This window comes from Balaenoptera musculus, chromosome 1 (assembly GCF_009873245.2).
Source record: "Balaenoptera musculus isolate JJ_BM4_2016_0621 chromosome 1, mBalMus1.pri.v3, whole genome shotgun sequence".
NCBI classification, from domain to species: Eukaryota; Metazoa; Chordata; class Mammalia; order Artiodactyla; family Balaenopteridae; genus Balaenoptera; species Balaenoptera musculus.
Genome location: NC_045785.1, coordinates 61,362,752 through 61,386,903, shown reverse-complemented (window position 1 = coordinate 61,386,903; position 24,152 = coordinate 61,362,752). Strand labels below are relative to the sequence as shown.

Below are 24,152 nucleotides of genomic sequence, written 5' to 3'. Positions count from 1 at the left end.
ATAAATAAATAAATAAATAAATAAATAAATAAAACAAAAAAAAGTTTTAGTTCACCTCAAATAGTTTCTGTGCTATTTGGAAAAAGTATCTAGGGGGAAATTCACGTAAGAAGAGTAAACCCAATTTAACAGAAAACATGGAAAATTGTTGACGAAGTGCTTTATGTGTGCGTGTGGTTGGCCCAGAGGAAGCATCGGACTGGCTCTGGGAGTGGGAAGCAGAGTGAAAAGATGCAGTGTCTCCTCCTCTGTCTGCTTGTGTTGGATAAATGGATCATTTTATTGTCAGGTTGGTTGAGACTGAATGCCAACATTATACAGGAAGATCCCAAAGGTATGCAGTACAGGGGATGCTGTTGCAGCTTCCTTCACTTGATGCTATTAAATGAGCTCACAGTCGGTAAGATAAAACTTAGAAAATCTGAAGGTCAATAAGTGCCTAGTTTTATAGCATGAGTTTAAGTTCAAACTCTTCATTACTTTATGTGTGCTTCTATGGAAAAACCATATCTAAAACAACACTCTGACAGATGAAATTTACCAGAGAAATGAAACAAAACTTACCGTGAACTGCTGTACCGATTGGTAGAGTTTTTTTTCCTTTCAATAACAACAGGAGGGGACCTTCAAGATGGCAGAGGAGTAAGACGTGGAGATCACCTTCCTCCCCACAAATACGTCAAAAATACATGGATGTGTGGAACAGCTCCTACAGAACGCTGGCAGAAGACCTCAGACTTCCCAAAAGGCAAGAAACTCTCCATGTACCTGGGTAGGGCAAAAGAAAAAAGAAAAAACAGAGACAAAAGAATAGGGACGGGACCTGCACATCTGGGAGGGAGCTGTGAAGGAGGAAAAGTTGCCATACACTAGGAAGTCCCTTCACTGGCGGAGATGGGGGGTGAGTTGGGGGGAAGCTTTGGAGCCATGGAGGAGAGTGCAGTGCAGAGGGCAAAGTGGAGAGATTCCCGCACAGAGGATCGGTGTCGACCAGCACTCACCAGCCCGAGGGGCTTGTCTGCTCACCCGCCGGGGCAGTGGGGGCTGGGAGCTGAGGCTCGGGCTTCAGAGGTCAGATTCCAGGGAGAGGACTGGGGTTGGCTGTGTGAACACAGCCTGAAGGGAGCTAGTGCGCCACAGCTAGCCCGGAGGGAGTCCGGGAAAAGATCTGGACCTGCCTAAGAGGCAAGAGACCATTGTTTTGGGGTGCGCAAGGAGAGGGGATTCAGAGCACCACCTAAACGAGCTCCAGAGATGGGCGCAAGCCGTGGCTATCAGCTTGGATCCCAGAGACGGGCATAAAACACTAACGCTGCTGCTGCCGCCACCAAGAAGCCTGTGTGCAAGCACAGGTCTCTATCTACCCCTTTGCCCACCCCGGGAGCCTGTGCAGCCTGCCACTGCCAGGGTCCCGTGATCCAGGGACAACTTCCCCAGGAGAACACACGGTGCGCCTCAGGCTGCTGCAACATCAGGCTGGCCTCTGCCGCCGCAGGCTCGCCCTGCATCTGTACCCCTCCCTCCCGGCGGCCTGAGTGAGCCAGAGCCCCCGAATCCGCTGCTCCTTTAACCCCATCCTGTCTGGGCGGGAACATATGCCTGAGGGCGACCGACACGCAGAGGCAGGGCCAAACCCAAAGCTGAACCCCAGGAGCTGTGCGAACAAAGAAGAGAAAGGGAAATCTCTCCCAGCAGCCTCAGGAGCAGCGGATTAAATCTCCACAGTCAACTTGATGTACCCTGCATCTGTGGGTACCTGAATAGACAACGAATCATCCCAAAATTGAGGAGGTGGACTTTGGGAGGAACTGTAGACTTGGGGTTTGCTGTCTGTGACTGATTTATTTCTGATTTTTATGTTTATCTCAGTGCAGTTTTTAGGGCCTATTATCATTGGTGGATTTGTTTATTGGTTTGGTTGCTCTCCTCTTTTTTTATTATTATTTTTTTATTTTAATAATTACTTTTTATTTATTTTTTTCTTTTTTTCTCCCTTCTCTTCTGAGCCGTGTGGCTGACAGGGTCTTGGTGCTCTGGGCTAGTGTCAGGCCTGAGCCTCTGAGGTGGGAGAGCCGAATTCAGGACACTGGACCACCAGAGACCTCCTGGCCCCATATAATATCAATCGGTGAGAGCTCTCCCAGAGATCTCCATCTCAACGCTAAGACCCAGCTCCACCCAACGGCCAGCAAACTCCAGCTCTGGATGCCGAATGCCAAACAACTAGCAAGACAGGAACACAACCCCACCCATTAGCAGAGAGGTTGCCTAAAATCATACTAAGTTCACAAACACCCCAAAACACACCACCAGACACAGCCCTGCCCACCAGAAAGACAAGATCCAGCCCCACACACCAGAACACAGGCACCAGTCCCCTCCACCAGGAAGCCTACACAAGCCACTGAACCAACCTCACCCACTGGGGGCAGACACCAAAAACAATGGGAACTACGAACATGCAGCCTGCGAAAAGGAGACTCCAAAGACAGCAAGTTAAACAAAATGAAAACATAGAGAAATATGCAGCAGATGAAGGAGCAAGGTAAAAACCCAGCAGACCAAACAAATGAAGAGGAAATAGGCAGTCTACCTGAAAAAGAATTCAGAGTAATGATAGTGAAGATGATCCAAAATCTTGGAAATAGAATGGAGAAAATACAAGAAATGTTAACAAGGACCTAGAAGAGCTAAAGAGCAAATAAACAATGATGAACAACACAATAAACGAAATTAAAAATACTCTAGAAGGGATCAATAGCAGAATAACTGAACAGGTAATCAGATAAGAACAGAAGAACAGATAAGTGACCTGGAAGATAAAATAGTGGAAATAACTACTGCAGAGCAGAATAAAGAAAAAAGAATGAAAAGAATTGAGGACAGTCTCTGAGAACTCTGGGACAACATTAAACTCACCAACATTTGAATTATAGGGGTCCCAGAAGAAGAGAACAAGAAAGGGACTGAGAAAATATTTGAAGAGATTATAGTTGAAAACTTCCCTAATATGAGAAAGGAAATAGTCAAACAAGTACAGGAAGTGCAGAGTGTCCCATACAGGATAAATCCAAGGAGAAACACTCCAAGACACATATTAATCAAACTATCAAAAATAAAATGCAAAGAAAAAATCTTAAAAGCAGCAAGGGAAAAGCAACAAATAACATATAAGGGAATCCCCATAAAGTTAACAGCTGATCTTTCAGCAGAAACTCTGCAAGCCAGAAGGGAGTGGCAGAACATATTTCAAGTGATGAAAGGAAAAAACCTACAACCAAGATTAATCTACCTAGCAAGTATCTCATTCAGATTCGACGGAGAAATTAAAACCTTTACAGACAAACAAAAGTTGAGAGAATTCAGCACCACCAGACCAGCTTTACAACAAATGCTAAAGGAACTTCTCTAGGCAGGAAACACAAGAGAAGAAAAAGACTTACAATAACAAACCCAAAACAATTAAGAAAATGGTAATAGGAACATACATATTGAAAATTACCTTAAATGTAAATGGATTAAATGCTCCCACCAAAAGACATAGACTGGCTAAATGGATACAAAAAGAAGACCTGTATATATGCTGTCTACAAGAGACCCACTTCAGAGTTAGGGACATATACAGACTGAAAGTGAGGGGATGGAAAAAGATATTCCATGCAAATGGAAATCAAAAGAAAGCTGCAGTAGCAATTCTCATATCAGACAAAATAGACTTTAAAACAAAGACTATTACAAGAGACAAAGAAGAACACTACATAATGATCAAGGAATCAATCCAACAAAAAGATATAACAATTGTAAATATTTATGCACCCACCATAGGAGCACCTCAATACATAAGGCAAATGCTAACAGCCATAAAAGGGGAAATTGACAGTAACACAGTAATAGTACGGGACTTTAACACCCCACTTTCACCAGTGGACAGATCATCCAAAATGAAAATGATCAAGTGGGGTTTATCCCAGGAATGCAAGGATTCTTCAATATACACAAATCAATCAATGTGATACACCAAATTAACAAATTGAATGATAAAAACCATATGATCATCTCAATAGATGCAGAAAAAGCTTTTGACCAAATTCAACACTCATTTAGGATAAAAATTCTCCAGAAAGTAGGCATAGAGGGAACCTACCTCAACATAATAAAGGCCATATATGACAAACCCACAGCCAACATCGTTCTCAATGGTGAAAAACTGAAACCATTTCCACTAAGATCAGGAAAAAGACAAGGTTGCCCACTCTCACCACTATTATTCAATATAGTTTTGGAAGTTTTAGCCACAGCAATCAGAGAAGAAAAAGAAATAAAAGGAATCCAAATCAGAAAAGAAGAAGTAAAACTGTCACTGTTTGCAGATAACATGACACTATATATAGAGAATCCTAAAGATGCTACCAGAAAACTAGTAGAGCTAATCAATGAATTTGGTAAAGTAGCAGAATACAAAATTAATGCACAGAAATCTCTTGCCTTCCTATACACTAAAGATGAAAAATCTGAAAGTGAAATTAAGGAAACACTCCCACTTACAACCAAAAGAATAAAATGCCTAAGAATAAACCTACCTAAGGGGACAAAAGACCTGTATGTAGAAAACCGTAAGACACAGATGAAAGAAATTAAAGACAAAACAAACAGATGGAGAGATATACCATGTTCTTGGATTTGAAGAATTAACACTGTGAAAATGACTATACTACCCAAAGCAATCTACAGATTCAATGCAATCCCTATCAAACTACCAGTGGCGTTTTTCACAGAACTAGAGCAAAAAATTTCACAATTTGTATGGAAACACAGAAGACCCCGAATAGCCAAAGCAATCTTGAGAAAGAGAAATGGAGCTAGAGGAATCAGGTTCCCTGACTTCAGACTATACTACAAAGCTACAGTAATCAAGACAGTATGGTACTGGCACAAAAACAGAAATATAGACCAATGGAACAGGATAGAAAGCCCAGAGATAAACCCATGCACAAATGGTCACCTTATCTTTGATAAATGAGGTAAGAATATACAATGGAGAGACGACAGCCTCTTCAATAAATGGTGTTGGGAAAACTGGACAGCTACACGTAAAAGAATGAAATTAGAACACTCCCTAACACCATACACAAAAATAAACTCAAAATAGATTAAAGACGTAAATGTAAGGCCAGACACTATAAAACAATTAGAGGAAAACACAGGCAGAACACTCTATGACATAAATCACAGCAAGATCCTTTTTGACCCACCTCCTAGAGAAACGGAAATAAAAACAAAAATAAAGAAATGGTACCTAATGAAACACAAGCTTTTGCACAGCAAAGGAAACCATAAACAAGACAAAAAGACAACCCTCAGAATGGGAGAAAATATTTTCAAACGAAGCAACTGACAAAGGATTAATTTCCAAAGTATACAAGAAGCTCACCCAGCTCAATATCAAAAAAGGAAATAATGCAGTCCAAAAATGGGCAGAAGACCTAAACAGACATTTCTCCAAAGAAGATATACAGATGGCCAACAAACACATGAAAGGATGCTCAACATCACTAATCATTAGAGAAATGCAAATTAAAACTATAATAAGGTATTACCTCACACCAGTCAGAATGGCCATCATCCAAAAATCTACAAACAATAAATGCTGGAGAGGGTGTGGAGAAAAGGGAACCCTCCTACACTGTTGGTGGGAATGTAAATTGATACAGCCACTATGGAGAACAGTATGGAGGTTCCTTAAAAAACTGAAAATAGAACTACCATACGACCCAGCAATCCCACTATTGGTCATGTACCCTGAGAAAACTGTAATTCAAAGATTCATGTACCACAATGTTCATTGCAGCTCTATTTACAATAGCCAGGACATAGAAGCAACCCAATTGTCCATCAACAGATGAATGGATAAAGAAGATGTGACACATATATACAATAGAATATTACTCAGCCATAAAAAGAAACGAAATTGAGTTATTTGTAGTGAGGTGGATAGCCCTAGAGTCTGTCATACAGACTGAAATAAGTCAGAAAGAGAAAAACAAATACCGTATGCTAACACATATATATGGAATCTACAAAAAAAAAAAAAAAAAGAAAATGGTCCTGAAGAATCTAGGGGTAGGACAGGAATAAAGAGCAGACGTAGAGAATGGACTTGAGGACACGGGGATGGGGAAGGGTAAGCTGGGACGAAGCGAAAGAGTAGCATTGACATATATACACTACCAAATGTAAAATAGATAGCTAGTGGGAAGAAGCTGCATAGCACAGGAAGATCAGCTCGATGCTTTGTGACCACCTAGAGGGGTGGGATAGGGAGGGTGGGAGGGCGATGCAAGAGGGAGGAGATATGGGGATATATGTATACATACAGCTGATTCATTTTGTTATACAGCAGAAAGTAACACAACATTGTAAAGCAATTATACTCCAATAAAGGTGTTTTAAAAAATTTTTTTACAGTAAAAAAAAACCCCAAAACAATAGCAACAGTCACTTAGAATGTGTGAAAAGCCCAAGCCCTAATGACAGATGGCAATTTAATTTGAAATATCAGAAATACATTCTATGTTCATTTAGAAAATTATGACTGGGTTACATATCAGGAACATTCATCTATTCACTCCACAAAAATTTATTATCTATTATATGCCAGTAGACCATGGTTCCTGCCTGTGTAATAGTCTGTCTAGCATATGAGAAAGTTTTGTTGTTGTAAACATCTGTGATTATCATGTTAAATGGGCACCACACTTTAAGAAGAACATAATAAAAATAATAATCATTTTTATTTAGTAACATAATTTCCAAAAAAGTTCATATATATATAATCAGTGATAGTATCCAATATATTTACTGACTGGTACAGCAAGGCTCCAACAAACCAAAATGTAAATCGAATAAGATTGATTTTGGAAGAAATTTGTGGAGTACAGAATCTCAGCCATTATGTCCACTTGTATGTGTGGTTTGAAAGTTTCCACAGAGCCAGGGATAGGACCTTAAAATGGAATGTGTCTCCACACCATAAGCAAGACGAAGGCTAACAAGAAATCATAATATTGGCAAATAGAAATTGATCATTAATTCATATTTACTACATGTATACCATGTGTCAGAAACACATTTGGAGGTATAGAAGAAGTAAAATAAGTCCTAGGATGATAGCAGGAATTTGGAAGGAAAGAAACAGGATGATCCAGAAGGAGAAAGAATAAATGAACTTCAAGGAGATGTTGTGAAGGACATTTTTCACAACTATCACAGCTATTTCCTCTGTGAAGTATTCAAGGTAATCTGTTAAGAGAAAACAGTGCAGCATTAAGTGCAAAAGTTGTTAAGAGTAGTAAAAAATTACCAGCATAGGGAATGGGTAAGGATATGTTAAGATTTGCTAGACAATACTGAGAGTCAGTAGTTGGAAATCATAAATGTATAAGGCAGGCAATCAACATGGTTATATGATTTGTTTCAGTATTACTCAATGCCTAGTTCCAGGATCAGAACAAACAGACGGTTAGATTATTCTAGAATTGAGGATTAGGATAATGGAATAACAAGGTCATATGAGTGTTGAGAACTGAGAGCACTGGTGAGAGAGATTCAGCTGAAGTACCATGGGTTGACAGCTGGATTGAATAAGGAAATGAAGCCAAAGGAGGCTTATCGATCAAGAACATATGAAGCAAAGAAAGTAGAAGAATCAATGAGAGTGAAGAGCAGCTGCTTCCCTGCATAAAACCTGCAGAAGGGCATTCTGCGGCCTGGAAGAAGAGTTCAATTTACTTCTGATAACAAGGCTTTCTATAATCATGTTTGCCTAGCCAGTTCATTTCTTATTCCTTCCCCCAAATACTCCCAGGAATCCACATGTCCTGGCATACCCAATGACTATGCTGCTTCCTGTTTTCAAGTCACTGCTGTTCTTTCTGAAGAGCTCCTTCTCTTCTCCTAAATCCCCATTCACCTGATGGACTTCTCAGCCTTCAAGACTCATCTCAAGAATCTTTTCCTTTTTAAAGTCTCCTGTGGTAATCTGTCTGCAAAAAAGAGCTGCCAATTTTCATCCCATCCCAGTACACTCATGCCATTACTCCAACAAAAAACCCTTGATTATGGGCAGGCCAATAGAATGCTAAAGAACTGGCACTGTACCAGTTCCAGCTTAACACAACTAGCATGCTATAAATTTCAGGCTATCCTGCATGGAGTACAGACATCATGCAGAGAAGAAGGCCAAGGGAGGAGAGTTGACATATAGCACCCATAACCCCAGACATGTAAATAAGACCTTCCTGGCCCTTCCTGCCCATTTCAGCCACCAGTTGAATGCAGGTGGAGCCCAGTCAACCCACAGAATGGTAAGAAATAAATCAGTGCTATTTTAAGCCACTAAATGTGGGGTTTTAGTTATATAATTATAGATTAATGATATATCTCCCATTTTCAACTCAAGTGCAACTGCTCAAACTTTCCACTGTATCACACTACTGTACCTAAAATATACCTCTATTATTTTACTTATCACACTAGGATTGCAAAAAATGTTTGCATATCCACTCCCTTCCTATTCTGTGAAATATCTCAGTACAATTTTGTGTGTATATATATATATGTGTGTGTATATATATATATATATATATATACATATATATATATATGTATCTCCTAAATCTTAGCACACAACATATGATAGATACTCAATATATGATGTGAACTAAGTTGAATCTAAATTGAGTTAGTGGGAGGGAGAGAGGGAGAAATAAAGACGCTATGCTCAGTCACTGGAATTTCAGGGTTAAATATTTCACAAGTGGAGCAGTTTCTAGAAAAATATGGAAACATGTTGGAGGTGAAGTTGGCTCAGGTACAATCTAGGAATTGAGGTAAGAGTGGGTGCATCATTGAGGATGTGGACTTGTGGCCTAGTATGATGATGGAATTTGTGTAGAGTGGAAGATGGTGATCCTGAATGGGGAGAGATTGTGAACTTCAGAAAAGGAGAGGCTGTGAGTGACAGGTTTTCACAACTCCAACGATGTTCTTAAAGCAACAGTGGACAATTAAGATGATGAGGGTCCAACCTTCTGCCCAACATACGCTCAAGAGAGAAAAAGTAAATCTGTACTCCACAAGCGTATTATAAGTAAGTATATTATTCTGGTTTTCCAATCAGCCATTTGAGTGCACCTTCTCAGTCTCCTCCCCCTGAATCCTTTTGTTCCATAGCCACTGAAAGCTTTCTGCTCAATCCTCTTCCCTACACCTATTCTCTGGGCTATCTGAGTCACTCTTATGGCCTCAACCATCACTTAATCTGAACTTTCTCACCCCATATCTTTCATGAGCTTCAGGACTGTTATTTCCAATTCTCTTCTGAATATCTCCACTCTCTGGTCTTTCGGATATATCAAAGTCAAGACGTTAAAGCGCAAACTGATTATTTTCTATTCAAACCATGATTTTCCTCCTGTATTTCCCAGCCCAGTAAATGGCATCACTGCCCACTTGGTCAGTATAGAAAGAAACAGCACAATGGTTACAAGCTTGGGTTCTGGGATTAGTCAAATAGAATGTGCTTGAATCTGTCCTTCATAGATTACTACCCACATGATAACTGGCAAATTACTTAACTTTTCAAAGCTTCAGTTTTTGTCATCTGTTATAATCCTCAAAAGCTTGTGAAGAGGATTAAATAAATGCCTATCCAAACCCTCAAAACTAAACATGCAAACTAGACCTCTTGAAGCCATCCTTAACTTTTTCCCCTTCCCTTAGCACCCGACTCTCCCAAGCAACTGACCACAAAGCTCTATTAATTGCTTCTAAAAGGTATCTTGGGACTTCCCTGGTGGTCCAGTGGGTAAGACTCCAAGCTCCCAATGCAGGGAACCTGGGTTCGATCCCTGGTTGGGAACTAGATCCCGCATAAATGCCGCAACTAAGAGTCCGCATGCCGCAACGAAGATCCCGTGTGCCACAACTAAGACCTGGCGCAGCCAAAATAAATAAATAAACTTTGTTTTTTTTAAAATAGGTATCTTAAAATATGCCTTTGTCCATTGTCACTTTCACTGCCCTAGCATAATACTGAAACGTACTTCAAATGTCCATTACTAATCTAGCCTAAACTGCCTTTCACACCAGTGTCAGAGATAGCTTTTCAAAAATACAAATCATATCACATCCTTGTCTTCACCTTCAAATTTTTTCAATTGTTCATTTCCCACAAAAGTAATGCCAAACTAAAAAAAAAAAAAAAGTAATGCCAAACTCTTTAGAATCTTATATTTGCCATCTTTCCCTGATTTACCTTTACAGTCTAACTGTACATCATTTCTCACCATTCCCTAGATTTTACACTGTCATTCTCCAAACATACTCTTCCGCCTTCATGTCTATTTCCTTTCCTACATACTCAGTCCTCACTTCTCCTCTGAGAATTCTTGCTCAGGCTCAAATATGATTCCCTCTGTGTTGTCTTCTCAGAACCCCCAAGGACATAGATTGCTCCCTCATCTGTTTTCCCTTAGTACTGTATACAAACCTGTCATAGCCTTTATCACACTACAATATAGCTATTAATTCATTTGTCTATCTGTCCAGCTATACTCTGATCTCCTCCTCAGAGACACGAATAGTGAAATATTTATTATGGCATTACCAATCTCTAACATAGTTCCTGGAATATACCAGTACATGTGAGATGCTCGATAAACTGTTGAGAGAATGGATGAATGAATGAATGAACAAAGAAACTATGTAGCCTGAATGGTTCTGGCTCTACATTATTTAAATATGAATTAAATCCAAATAGTTCCAGTACATAAAAAGAGAAAATCCTGAAACTTAGGCACTAACTTGAAATACATGATCTACAAGTATTTTTCCCAGCTCCAAAATTCTGTGATATTATCATAAACTGACCTAAAGATTTTCTCCAGGCAAGTAGGATTAGAATTTTGTCTGGGACACACAAATTTGTAGAATGAGGTCTAGTGAGTTGTTTAGGGCGTGTTTCTAATTAATTCTATCATATTACCGTTAATAAATTATGTTTTGTGAAGTTTATACTTTTCAATTTAGCAAAATTGAATTATGCACAATAGTTGATATTTCAAAATGATAACATAGGGAAGAAAGTGTTTTTTTCCTAAAATCTTGTCAGTTTGAGTGACATGTGAGTACCCAGCACTGAGCATCTGTTGGGGAAATCTTATTGTTCTGTGTCTGTCACTAGAAAATTGCAACAAACGTTGCAAGACCTACACACTGAAAATGTTATGATGTGTTTTTAAAACTGCTTTCCACAGAAGGTCCTTTATTTTATTAGAAAATTATAAGCAAACAAGTCTTGTTTAATGGCTTTCAAAGTATAAGCACATTTCATGTCAAAATTGTTTTACTCTCAACTGCTTACTTGTGTGAGAAATCTGTCAAGCACTGGTGCCCAAGAAAATAGGGTACCATGGCAGAAGATTTTTTGCTGAAGGAAATAATGTATGCTCAATTAAACCAATACAGCGTGTGTAATGATCTGATTCCATCTTAGGAAGAACTGTCAGCTTTCTGTTCTGGGATCAGAATTTTCCTAATGCCTGGACTTTTGGTGAATTCTATGTAACAAGTGACACAGTCCTGAGCTTGTATCTCAGAGAAAGTTGGGCTCTTATTTTTTCTCCTTTCAATACTCAAATATTCTTGGGAATTTTACCTTTCTTCCTGATATCCTCTCTGTCTCTACTCCTTTTCCATACTGTTTTTAACTTGCTAAATATTTTAACAATTAAATATTCAGCCACTTTTTCAGGGGAATCAACGGTTGGTTGTGGTGTTATTTTATTTGAGAGTCATTCCCAAGTGCTTTAGCTCTTCAAATATCAAAAAATGTATGCTTCAAAATGAATAGATGCTAATAAAATATGGTGAAAAAATCCTCGAGCACCCCAATGTCCCCTTATAGTCTATGCTATTTGACAAGTTTATACCAATCTGTTTCTGTAAGCAGAGATCATTAACAGAACTTTCCCCCAAAAAAGATGACAATAAATATATAACACTTAAGATGCATGTTTTTCTAGATAGTCTTTAAAAAAGATGACTTCTAAACATAACATAATAATATTTTATGTTACTAAACTGCCATCTACTGTGCTTGTTCACCCAGTACACAATACCATCTTTTACAGGCTTGCCTTTTTCAATGAATATGTGAATTTATCCCCCAGCTGTTTCTTGACATTCTTTCTTTCCCTTGTTCTAGCCATGTGTACTCCTTAGAGACCAGGAAAAAAATTATTTCAACTAATTATAGTCCTACCAAAGCCTTTCACATCATTTAAGACTCTGATTATACACAGTGCCATGAAGACGTGTCAGTTTGAGACAAGAAGAGGTTTAGAGAGGTTTACACTTTGCAGAGTGCCACCTGTCTCCAAAGGGCACAGTCATTAAGAAGCTCCAGGTGCACGTTGTGGGAGCAAAACAGCATAATGAAGTCCTCTGCCTCCTCGTGCACCTTGTGATTAATAACATTCCCCTTCAGTTGTAGCAGATTGTGCACCATGTTCGCTGCAAGAAACCTGGAATACCAGTCTACTTTTCTATCTTTCTCTAAATAGAATAAATTGCCATTTATCTATGACATGAATCAGAAGAATATACAAAATAGGGTATTTCTGATACAATCTACTTTTATAAGAGCAGCTAATAAGCCAACTGAATGATATTTATTCAATAAGCAACATTTAATATGTATCACTGATCAAATTCTACCTGATCCTTTTTATCCTATATCCACACACGTAGAAATATAATTGATATCTGTACTGATAACCCGAAGGCGTTGTAAAATTCCAAGTTGCTTCATGAATCATAGAAATGGGAAAGAAAACTGACATTTATCAAATACCTATTATTTACTAGACATTTTCACTAGCACTATCACATTTTATCCACATAACAGCCTGGTCAGGTAAATATTGTTATCCTCATTTTCATGATTGAATGTGATTGAGGCTCAGAGAGATAATAAGAACCAAAACTTATTGATTGCTTACTATTTTCCTGGCATTGTGTTTATTAATTTAAAGGTATTGCCTCAATTAATCTTCAGACCCACATTATGGAGTAGATGCTATCATTATTCTCCTTTAATAGGGGTGACTCAGAGAAGTTAAATAACTTGCCCAAGATCACACAAATAATATGTAGTAAAGCCAAGATCTGAACCCAGGCAAACTGTTTCCAATGCCTGTACCATTAACACCAACATTATGTGTGTGACTGTACTTTAATGTTAAATGAGTTATATTACTATTTTGTTTTTGAAAATTGGGAATACATGTTTGGTACACGTGGTAACATTCAACTAATCTAACTCCCCTACTAATAGCTATTAATACTTGTTCCTTATTATGCATTTACCGTCAAGCATTTTACATGCGTCATCTTGTTTGAAATTCACACACATATGTAATACTATCCCCATTTGACTCTGATAAAACTGAAGTTTGGAGAATAACAATAAGAATAATCACAGCAAACACGCGGCACTTACTATGTGCTAGACACTCTTCTCTCAAAGAGTTTAAAATATAGTACTTATTTAATTCTGACAACAACAAAATGATGTATTATTATTCCTACTATACAGATGAGGAAACTGAGAGGTAGCATTTTGACCTTTGCTGTGAAAGTGAAGAATTGGTCCCGCTGCGTTTTTTAAAATTACCTCTCCCGTATCCACCCTGGGGCCGTGTCACGTTGGGGAGGGAGAGCCATTGGTGCAGGGCCAGTTTTGTCAGCAGAGCAGAAATTCCAGTCCCAAAAGCCCATGATTTTAACCACTACTCTAAACTGTGGAACAATTTAAAGTAGTCATTCCTTGTTTATTGCAGCAAATGTTGGCAACATGCCTTAACTATAATAGCGTTCATCACAATCAAACATTTTGTTGGATACCCAGTAATATAAATTATGCACATTTGGTATGGAGTGGGAGGGAATCAAGCCTATACAATTTCACACTGGTCAGGCTTGTGCATAGTTTCAATGATGGCAAAAATAAAATTCCTTTCTTCATGTGTTCTACAAATATTGAGTGCTATGTTCCAGGTACTAACATTAAAGAAATAAATAAGATTTACTCACTATCTATGAGGAATTTGGGATACATAAAACAAATAGGTAATTACAACCTAAAGGGACAGTTGCTAAAATAGAGTTTTGCTTTCTAAGCCAAAGCCAAAGCCACAAACCACTATGTGTTACGTTGCCACACAGCCCCAAAAGAGGTTACACACAGGACAGAGCTGGCAAAAAAAGAGGAAGGTAGAAGAGCGTTCCTCCATACTGATAGGGTAAGACAGTTAAAAATACTGTTATAAAATGGTACAGATGACCGGTTTGAAGGGCAGAAATAGAGACACAGATGTAGAGAACAAACGTATGGACGCCAAGAGGGGAAAGTGGCTGGGGGCGGGGTGGTGGTGGGATGAACTGGGAGACTGGGATTGACATGTATACACTAATATGTATAAAATAGATAACTAATGAGAACCTGCTGTATAAAAAATAAATAAAATAAAATTCAAAAATTCAAAAAAAATACTGTTTTAGCAGTTGCAATCATATTTAAAGTTCCAATAATGTTTATGTGTGAACTAGAGGTAGAATTCACTTTCTCTCCCCATCCCTTACCCACCCCCGTTTAATTCCCTCCATCTATCAGCTCTCATTGTCTCTCCTTGACTTCTTTTTGTGAGTGAGTTCTCTCTATATATTGGCTCTCACACTTCCATTTACCAGCTTAGAAACTCAAATGGAGAGAGAACTTCTCTCTCCCAACATTCCTAATCAAATCCTAGGTAATAATTCTGACTGGTCTTTCCTGATGCACATATTCATTCTTCAACCAATCACCATGACCAGGCAAGCTAACACACAGGATTGGATTATCAAATCAGACTCACACAAATCAGAGATTTTTACCTAGCATCAAGCTTTACTAAAAATTCCAAGAGTACAGGCAATCAAGAGACAAAGATAAAGCAGTGAAAGGTCTGGGACATTCTTGCCAGGTCCTTCCTATCCACTAGCCCAGAATAATAGACAAGACCTGTGTGAAGCTTTGCAGATTGTTATTTCACAGAGTGAAGCATGTAATTTCTAAAACATCTCCATTTTATACCTCAGAGAGTTGTGCAGCTTACATAACATTCTCTTGGGAGGCCATGTCCCATATATCAATAGATTCCAGATCTACTTACTGTAAGCAATCCTTACCAAGGGAGAGCCTACTCAGGGCATTCTGCGGATAAGGCTCCTCCTCCTGTCTAAAATCATTACTCTATTTACCTGGAAGTCCAGTTGAGGAGATTAGACCAGATCACCTCCCTTCTTTGCTTTTTCCTAGTGCTATCTCTCAGGTCAAGTAAGGGAATGTCACAGGCCAGGTACTTTACTTCTTCCTCCCCTTCAGGAGACCGGGCATTCTGATTGCATGGCCTGGGACAAGAATCCCACACTGGGCTTGGGGTTAAGGGGAGCACCATGATTGACCTTCCCCCCCTAGAAGCACCTGGAGTATGAGATTGCAACAGGAAAGCACATTAAGCAGATATAAACTGTGACTGCTTTGGTCCGGTCTACTATCTGTCCAGATAACAGACTTTTAAGATTTCTAGCAATGTACAACTTTCCTGTTCCAAAACTTTATTTTTCTCTAGATTCTAGCTGTGAAAAACTCTCCAGTTATATCCTGTGGCTCACTGAATGAAGGCAAAAGAACAAGTAGTGACAGCAAAGAATGGGAACAACTAGACTCAATCTTGTGGTCTGTGGGAAAGTCGAAGAAATGCCTAATAAAGCCTCACAAGGAATCTTACAAAGAATATCTCAAGCAAGTATTTTCCATCCAATTCTCTTAATGTCCTCACATCCATTTGCCTACAGAAATTCTAATACAGCAACTGAATTTCTTTAACCTTAGGCAGGGGGCAGAAACAGCTACCCTACTGACTTAATACTCCAGCAGGCATTTTTTTGTTTGGCTAAAACAGTATTTATTTTTAGGTTAAATTGGAATGTCTCTGAATAGTCTGTCACAGTCTCTTTCACTACCTAGTGTCTTACACTGGCCTGCTCTACTCATTTATGCTACTGCCTTGTCCCTGTAAACATTTGAGGTTTTTTTTTTTTTTTTTTTTTTTTTTTTTTTTATTTATTTATGGCTGTGTTGGGTCCTCGCCTCTGTGCAAGGGCTCCCTCCAGCCGCGGCAAGCGGGGGCCACTCCTCATCGCGGCGCGCGGGCCTGTCACCATCACAGCCTCTCCCGCTGCGGAGCACAGGCTCCAGACGCGCAGGCTCAGCAACTGTGGCCCACGGGCCCAGCCGCTCCGCGGCATGCGGGATCCTCCCGGACCAGGGCTCAAACCCGCGTCCCCTGCATTGGCAGGCAGATTCTCAACCACTGCGCCACCAGGGAAGCCCCACATTTGAGGTTTTTGAGCCATGGTTTAAGGTCTTGACTTCGCTAAACTGAAAATTCTTTTGAAAAGAATGTATACTTAAATTGTTTTTAGTTATTTACATCAGTGTAATGCCCATAATACTCTCTAATTATGCCCATACTACACTTACAACACTACTTCTTAACTATCTCTTTACACATCTGTATTCATTTGCAGTCTGTGAGTTCCTTAAAGAAAGAGGCTGTGATATCGTCCTCTTTGTAGCTACATCTAGCCTTGTCTTGTTGAGTGAATGCATAAATTAATGAATGAATATGCTGTTAGCATCAAGCATCGCATTCCTCCTGTGACATGGGACACCTGTGAAGTCCTGTGTCAGCTAAAATATCTTTGTCATAGATTGATGGTAGACTAACAAATTTTTATTCTGATATGACTTTTCCCACAAATTTGCATGTAATCTCAGTAATTACCCACTTTTTTTTTAAACACACGTGGTCTAGAAAGTACCGCATTAAACTTGCAGCTGACACCTTATACTTGCTTTGCCTTTCAGCCTCCAGCAGGGCCAGCCTCCTTGACCTAATTAGATTCTCCACTCCCACATAGCTAGTAAATACTATAATTAATTTATAAAGGACTCTGAAACACCAGCTGGCAATAATTTCCTATTGCACAGAACAAAAAGAGTATTTAAATTGTAGGATATCTGTGAAATGTGTATGTGTGTATACTTACATCTTTTAATCCACTGAATTTCCAGGAATGTCAAATTGTAAAGTGTACTAAGTAAACAATGTTTAATAATTTCGTCATTTCTTTCAGCACATTAATTTTAAATTGTAGAAAGAAATCTGTGCGAAAAAAAATTCTTAGAGACGTATATTTGGGGTATGTGAGATTTGCATGTCTATGGATATTCACACACATCCCAAGCACTATAATAAACTATGTTGTTCTTAAAAGAATGTGAAGGAGAAAAAGGTGGACAGTTAGTTTAAGGATTTCTCAATGCCTTGAGATAGTGATGAGTGTAGTGAACATCTGCTGGAGTATTTGGCTGTTCAAGAGCTGTGGTAGGCAGAATCTTTAAGATGGCTCCTAAGATTCTTGCTCCCTGGTACACATACCCTGTATTATACCCTCCCTTTGAGAGTGGGCAGGACCTGTTAATGTGATGGCATGTCACTCCTTTAATTTGGTATACTATAGAGCAAAGGTGACGGAATCATTTCTCCCAAGATTACATTATGTTATACAAGACTACACTTGTGGTGATGGTGGTAATAGTAATGGTAGTAGCAGGAGCCGCAGGAACAGATTGTAAAGAAATTCTCCTGCAGGCTTTGGCGAAGTAAGCTCCATGTTGCAAGAGGGCTGTGTGATCAGGGCCTGAGGGCAGTCTCTGAGAGCTGAGAGAAAATCCTGGCTGACATCTGGCAAGAAGACAGGGACCCCAGTCCTCTAGCTACTAGGAACTAAATTTTATCAACAACCTGAATGAGTTTGGGAGATGTCCCTTAGCCTCAGATGAAACTGCACCCCCAGCTGATACCTTGATTACTATCTGGTGAGACCCTAAGCAAAAATAAGGCATACTCAAACTTCTGACCGACAGAAACTGACAGATAATGAACTGTGTTGCTTTAAGCTGCTAAATTTGTAATTTGTTAACACAGCACTAGAAAACTGATATGAAAACCAACTGCCACCCCACAGAGGCAAGTCCCAGAGCTTCTCGGGGACCTGGTGGATCCCATGCACAGTGAGAGGGGGGTATTGTCGAGAGGGTCCTAAAAGGGAGAAACAGGGACTGAGGCCAATAAAATCCTGGTACAGATTTAGGGTGTCCTGCCCAGAAGGGCCTGCTAACCTGGCCAGTCCCCAGCAGACAATAGAACATTTCAGGGCTTCCATTTCCAGGACCCACACAAGATTAGGTTCTGCCTCCCAGGCCCTGCCAGATGGTCCCAGGCACCACAGAGGACTTAGAACATTTGGAGGAAGGTTCTCCAAAGTGTCCCCCACACCCCGTCCCCCAGAGGTGCAGGGATAGGTTAATAGTCCCTATTGCTCAGGTCTAAGGGTGGTAACTGCATCTGTCTGTCCTGGAACTAAGTAGCAGGGGAAACTGGTCCGCAAAAAGAAAATTATGTGTAAGCAGAGACAGCGACAAGAGAGGAGAAAGCACGCTGCTTGGATGCGAGATGACTTCTTTTAGTCTCCTTCTGAATCTGTGCTGTATTCTTGCCTTCCTATTCCATCAAATACCTTTTCTTTATAATATTAATTCCCTTCCCCCTTTCATGATTTAAGCCATTTTATTTTTATTTTTGTTACTTGCAAGCATACAGAGCTCTAATACAATATTCGAAGCCAGATTCTTAGCTTTGTAGATTCGGAAACTCAAGTTTATCATTTCCACCAGGGCACATTAACCTCTTGGGGATCAATATGTTAAGAGGACCCATAAGAAACTAATATGCACCTCAGAATGTCAATTTATCAATCTATAAAGAGAGCTGTATCTAGAAAGAAAAACTTGTATGGAGAATTCACTCTGGGTATTTCACCATGGTAGGTTAAATGCACTCAGGAGAGGAAATTACCAATCACAGGGTTGTTTGGTGAGCATACACAGTTGTCCCCTGGTGCCCTCGGGGGCAATGGTTCCTGAACCCTAGGCAGATACTAAAATTGGTGGATGCGCAAGTTCAATAGTTGGCCTTCCCGTCCACATCCGCAGATTCAACCAACCTGGGTTGTGTAGTAGTGTGTTTATTGAAAAAAAATTTGTGTATAAGTAGACCCGTGCAGTCCAAACTCTTGTGTTCAAGGGTCAATGATAATGAGAAGAGAATGAGTAGTCTTGAGGGATTTTTCTTTCAAGTTAGGATAATTGAAATTCCTTCTCTACTCTAGGAATATTTCTCTTTGAAAAGTTAGCTGTAGTCCTTGAACTCAAATAGCTTTCTATTCTGGTCATTGCCAGATATATTCTTATATTTTGTCTACTGTTATCCTAGACTTATCTCAAGTCATCTTTCTGTTGACATATGATTCTCCCAGAAAAATTTTACTAACTATAGTTGATTAACTTTTTGGAACTTTAACTGCATGTTATTCACCACCTCTGGCATCTATTACTTGTGAGCCTTTAATTGAATAATAATAACCATTATTTATTGAGTTCTGTTTATCAGGCACCTAAGTGAGCTTTCTCACTTAATCCTTTTAGCAATTCTAAAATACTGATACTATTATCACCGTCTCTGTTTCCTAGATGAAGAAGCAAAATACAAATAGTTTAAGTGATTTGCCTAAGGTCACATAGTTAACAAGTAGTAGAGCTGAGATTTGAACCCAAGAAATCTGACTCCAGAGTCATCATATATTACACCTTATGGCCTTTCACAAGGTCCTTACAGTTTCTAAACCTTGATTTCTTATCTGTAAACAAAGCTAATAATATCTTTCCTAGGGGCTCCCCTGGCAGTCCAGTGGTTAGGATTCCATGCTTCCAAGGCGGGGGTGGGGTGGGGTCAGGGTGCGGGTTCCATCCCTGGTCGGCTGGTCAGGGCACTAGGATCCCACAAGCTGTGCAGTGAGGCCAAAAAAAAAAAAAAAACTTTCCTAAAGACTGCTGGGAGTCTAAATGTGACAATGGATGTAAAGCTCTTAGCACACTACCGAATATACAATGAACAGCTATTATTAAAATAATTCCCTTGGGAATATGGATCAGATTTGGAAGAGTCCCACTCACCTTAATATCACAAACACAAACCAGATTTTAGAGTGAGTTAATTAATTCTATTTTCAGATGGCTGATCTAAACAGTCACATGCTAATCCTTCCAACCTCAATTCCAAATGATACTTTATTACCCAATTTCTAGTTCTGAGTGCCTTCTGGAGGCCACAGCCACCCAGTCCTCCATCTTGCAGACTGCATTTATTGCTCTAAAACTCAGTCACAACTTCACACACTCCCCAACTTTGCCTAGGGTAACTGCTGTCCTAGTGACCTAAGAAGTGACTTTCACTTTCCACAAATTCCCAGATTAAAATTAGAGAATTACTTAGTTATGAGTATTAAGTTCACAGATTTATTTATTTATTTAAATTCCTTGTTCTTCTGAGTAAGACCTACTTACTTCAAGAACAAATATCTTATGGTTGCTTGTTAAGTTATAATTCCAGATATTTTATAACACAAGGATTTATATAGTATAAATTTTTTTAAAAAGTCTGGTCAGTTAAAAAAACATGATTTTAATATATTTCAATTGTAACTCATGCAGTGAATTTAAGATTTGGAACTTTATAAAGTTATTTTTCATTGTTTTTGAATAGCAGATTTTTTGCCTGCATGTGTCTGAACATGCAAGAACAAAATCTGCTTGATTTTTCTGTATTTTAAGAAAATTCTCTTAGTTTAGAAATGTAAACCTCAAAAGTTAGATCATTGCCACCTCAAACCCTCAGTTAACTGTAAAACTGAGAACAGATCTTTTCTTAATAGATTTGTAACACATCTTAATATGAGTTATGGCAGATTCAACATCCCAACTGTAAGAAACCTCAGTCGCCATTAGGGCCAGAAGGTATCCATGTATCAATCATACTCAGAATGTCACAGGGGGGTCTGTGATCACTCCTTTTGCCCCTAAAGTTAGTACACTATTTAGCCAGGATCTATTGGATGAGAAGGATAGGTGGGATATGGTGAAATGGGCAAATTTATTTGTTTACACTTATTGAAGTTTTAAGAAAATGCCTAAACCATAAGTGCCACAGTTAAATGAATTTTTATAAAATGAACATACCTAAGGAACCAAACCCCAGACCATGACAAAGAATATTACCAGAACTCCAAAAAGCTCTTAATGTCCCCTTTCAGTCATTATCTCCTCCCCACTCCCTAGGGTAACCATCATCCTAGTTTAGTTTGGCCTGCTTTTGAACTTCATGTAAATGGAATCATATAGCATGTGCTAGTGTGTATCTGGCTCTTTCAATTCAATATTTGTGTGTGTGTGTGTGTCTAATAGCCATACTCTTCAATGTGGCTGCGATTTGTTTATTGTCATTGCTGTATATAGAATTTCACTGTGTGAACATATAACAGTTTATTTACCCAGGCTACCATTTATAAGTAATTAGGAACTTCTAGTTTGGGGCTATTATGAATAGTGCAGCGATGAACATTATTATATACATCTTTAGTGAACATATGTGCATTTCTGTGGGGAACATACTACTTGGGAGTGGAATCTTATGGTCATAGGGTATGCATATGTTCAGTTTTAATAGATTCTGACAAACATTTTCCAAAGTAAACAATCAACTGACACTTCCACTAGCAGTGTATAAGAATTCTAGTTGTTTGACACCCTCTCTAACACTTGGTATTGTCTAAATTTTTCATTTTAATCACTCTGATGGATGCATAGTGGTAATTTGTATTTCCTTGACTTGCAGTGCCAGCCAAAATGGGGTAAGACCACTACCGCCTATCTTTCCTACTGATTACAACTAAAAGTTCACGGCAAAATACAAAAAGCAACTACCTGAGGACTCTAAAAAGTAAACAAAAACAGGCAGATTGGGGAGGAGAGTCAAAACTTAGAAAAATGCCCTGTGTGGTTTTTTTTCTACTTTCTCTCACAGCTTTGACCTGAGGTCTGGCACCCAGTGAAACTGTGGTTTCACAAAGTAAGCAAAAACAGAAAGAAATCCCATATTTCTAGTCAGATGAATGGGGAAAGGGAGCTTCTGTGAGCTAAAGTTTGTGGGGGAATACTTGGCTTTTTTTCTCCTTTTTTCCCTCTGGGCTTGACCTGAGAGTTAGGGCCTAGGCTTGAACAGCTACAACACCAAGAAAAACCCTGTCTTTCTAGACAAGGAAACTGGGAACAGGAGCTTCTGCAGTCCAAAGAATTTGGAGGGAATTCATGTTTTGTTTTGTTTTGGTCTTTTCTCTCACCTCTTTGCTCCAGTGTGGGCCCTAGTCAGAGGCTGTAGCTATGGCACAAAGCTAAAACTCCAAGAGAAACCTCATATTTCGAGCAGGAAAAGGAGACCCTGCAAAACAAAGAATATGAGAGGAATATCAAAAAGGGGTGAGCTGGAGAAGGGAACTCCTTAATTCTATGTATGAATCCACATAAGTCCTGTGCTCACACCTGAACTGACCATCTGCAGGGCAGACAAAAAGCTGCACAGCCAAAGATATGTTAACTGAACTACAATTTAAATTACTACCCAAGTTCCAAAATATTCCTGAGTGTTCTATGTATAGAACAGACTCAAAGCAGCACAATAAAACCTTTGAAAACTGAACTGATATGGAACCAGCACCCAGACTCAACTTGAGATACGAACCGAACTGGATTGACAACCTCCTAAAACAAAACAAAACAAAAATCAACATTCCCCAAAGACTTTTATCAGGACCCAGAGTCTATGCAACATAAAATCAAAATGTCTTGGAGAAAAATCACAATTACTCGGGAATTCCCTGGCAGTCCAGTGGTTAGGACTCTGCACTTTCACTGCCAAGGGCCTGAGTTCAATCCCTAGTTGGGAAACTAAGATCCCCAAAGCTGCGCGGCAGAGGGGCGGGGGATCACAGTTTCTCAATATATAACAAACTGGAAAAATATGGCCAGCTTTTAAGGGAAAATCAACAGCTATCAACCTCTAGATAATCAAGATGTTACAATTACCAAAGACTTTAAAGCAATTACAATTAGAGTAGATGAAGACATTGTCTCTAGATATATGCTGTACTCTAGAAAAATTCTTGCATTTTTGTATCCGAATTAATGACAAAACCTGTGAACCAGAAGGGATTAAACTGTCACACAAAGTAACATTGTATAGCAGTATATATACTGCTAACCAGTGTATAGCAGTAAAATTAAGTACAGCTACATACAAATGTATGCAACAACCTAGTATGATTTAAAAGCACATTGCTGAAGGAAAAAAAGTTGCAGACGATTACATAACAATAAACTATCCTTGTAAAGCTCAACCGTTTATCAAAGTTAACATACATGTACACAAACTAAATTTTTAAAAGCAAAGGAATAAACCCAAAATACACGAGAGTGTTACCTCTGGAGGAAAGCAAGGTAATAGAATGGGAAAAGACAGGTAATTTTAACAAAACTGGCAATATCCTAGTTCCAAAATTGCTGGTTGGTTCCCATGTGTACAATGCTTATCTTGTATACCTATTTACGTACCCCAAAACAATAAGTGTCTAAACGACATCCCGTGTCCATGGTGACAGAACAGAGTTCTCGAGCCTTTATTAAAATAACTTCTCCAGAAACACGAAGAGCCCACTACACCTCACCCTCTTAGCGCAAGCCGAAGAACCCGCCTTTGCCAGCGGATCACCGTCACTTCCGCCCCCGCCTCCCTAGCTCCGCCCATCTGAGCAGAAGTACTTTCCTTTCGGGTCCTCCCGCCTGTAGGGGGCTCTCCGAGGCTTCTAGTGCCACGGAGGCCTCCCGCCTAGGCTGTCCCGGCGGCGCCTGTTAATTTAGCTTAGAGAATTTATTTGCATTGTAAGTCTTTCGGCTAGGAAAAAATCTCACAGGCATCTTATTCTGGAAAATAACGTTCAAACTCAATCCCGGCCGAGGGTTCTCACTGTCAAGC

At 39.4% G+C, this 24,152-nt stretch overlaps 1 long non-coding RNA gene across 1 annotated transcript; it reads right to left on the bottom strand.

The window, feature by feature from the left end:
* Window positions 1–710: 710 nt before the first annotated feature.
* On the bottom strand, window positions 711–24,022 carry LOC118893087. The gene is made up of 3 exons (XR_005019409.1): window positions 23,732–24,022; window positions 22,465–22,562; window positions 711–768 (listed from the first exon to the last, which is right to left on the bottom strand). It is a non-coding gene; the product is annotated as an uncharacterized LOC118893087 (long non-coding RNA).
* Between the last annotated feature and the right edge of the window lie 130 nt (window positions 24,023–24,152).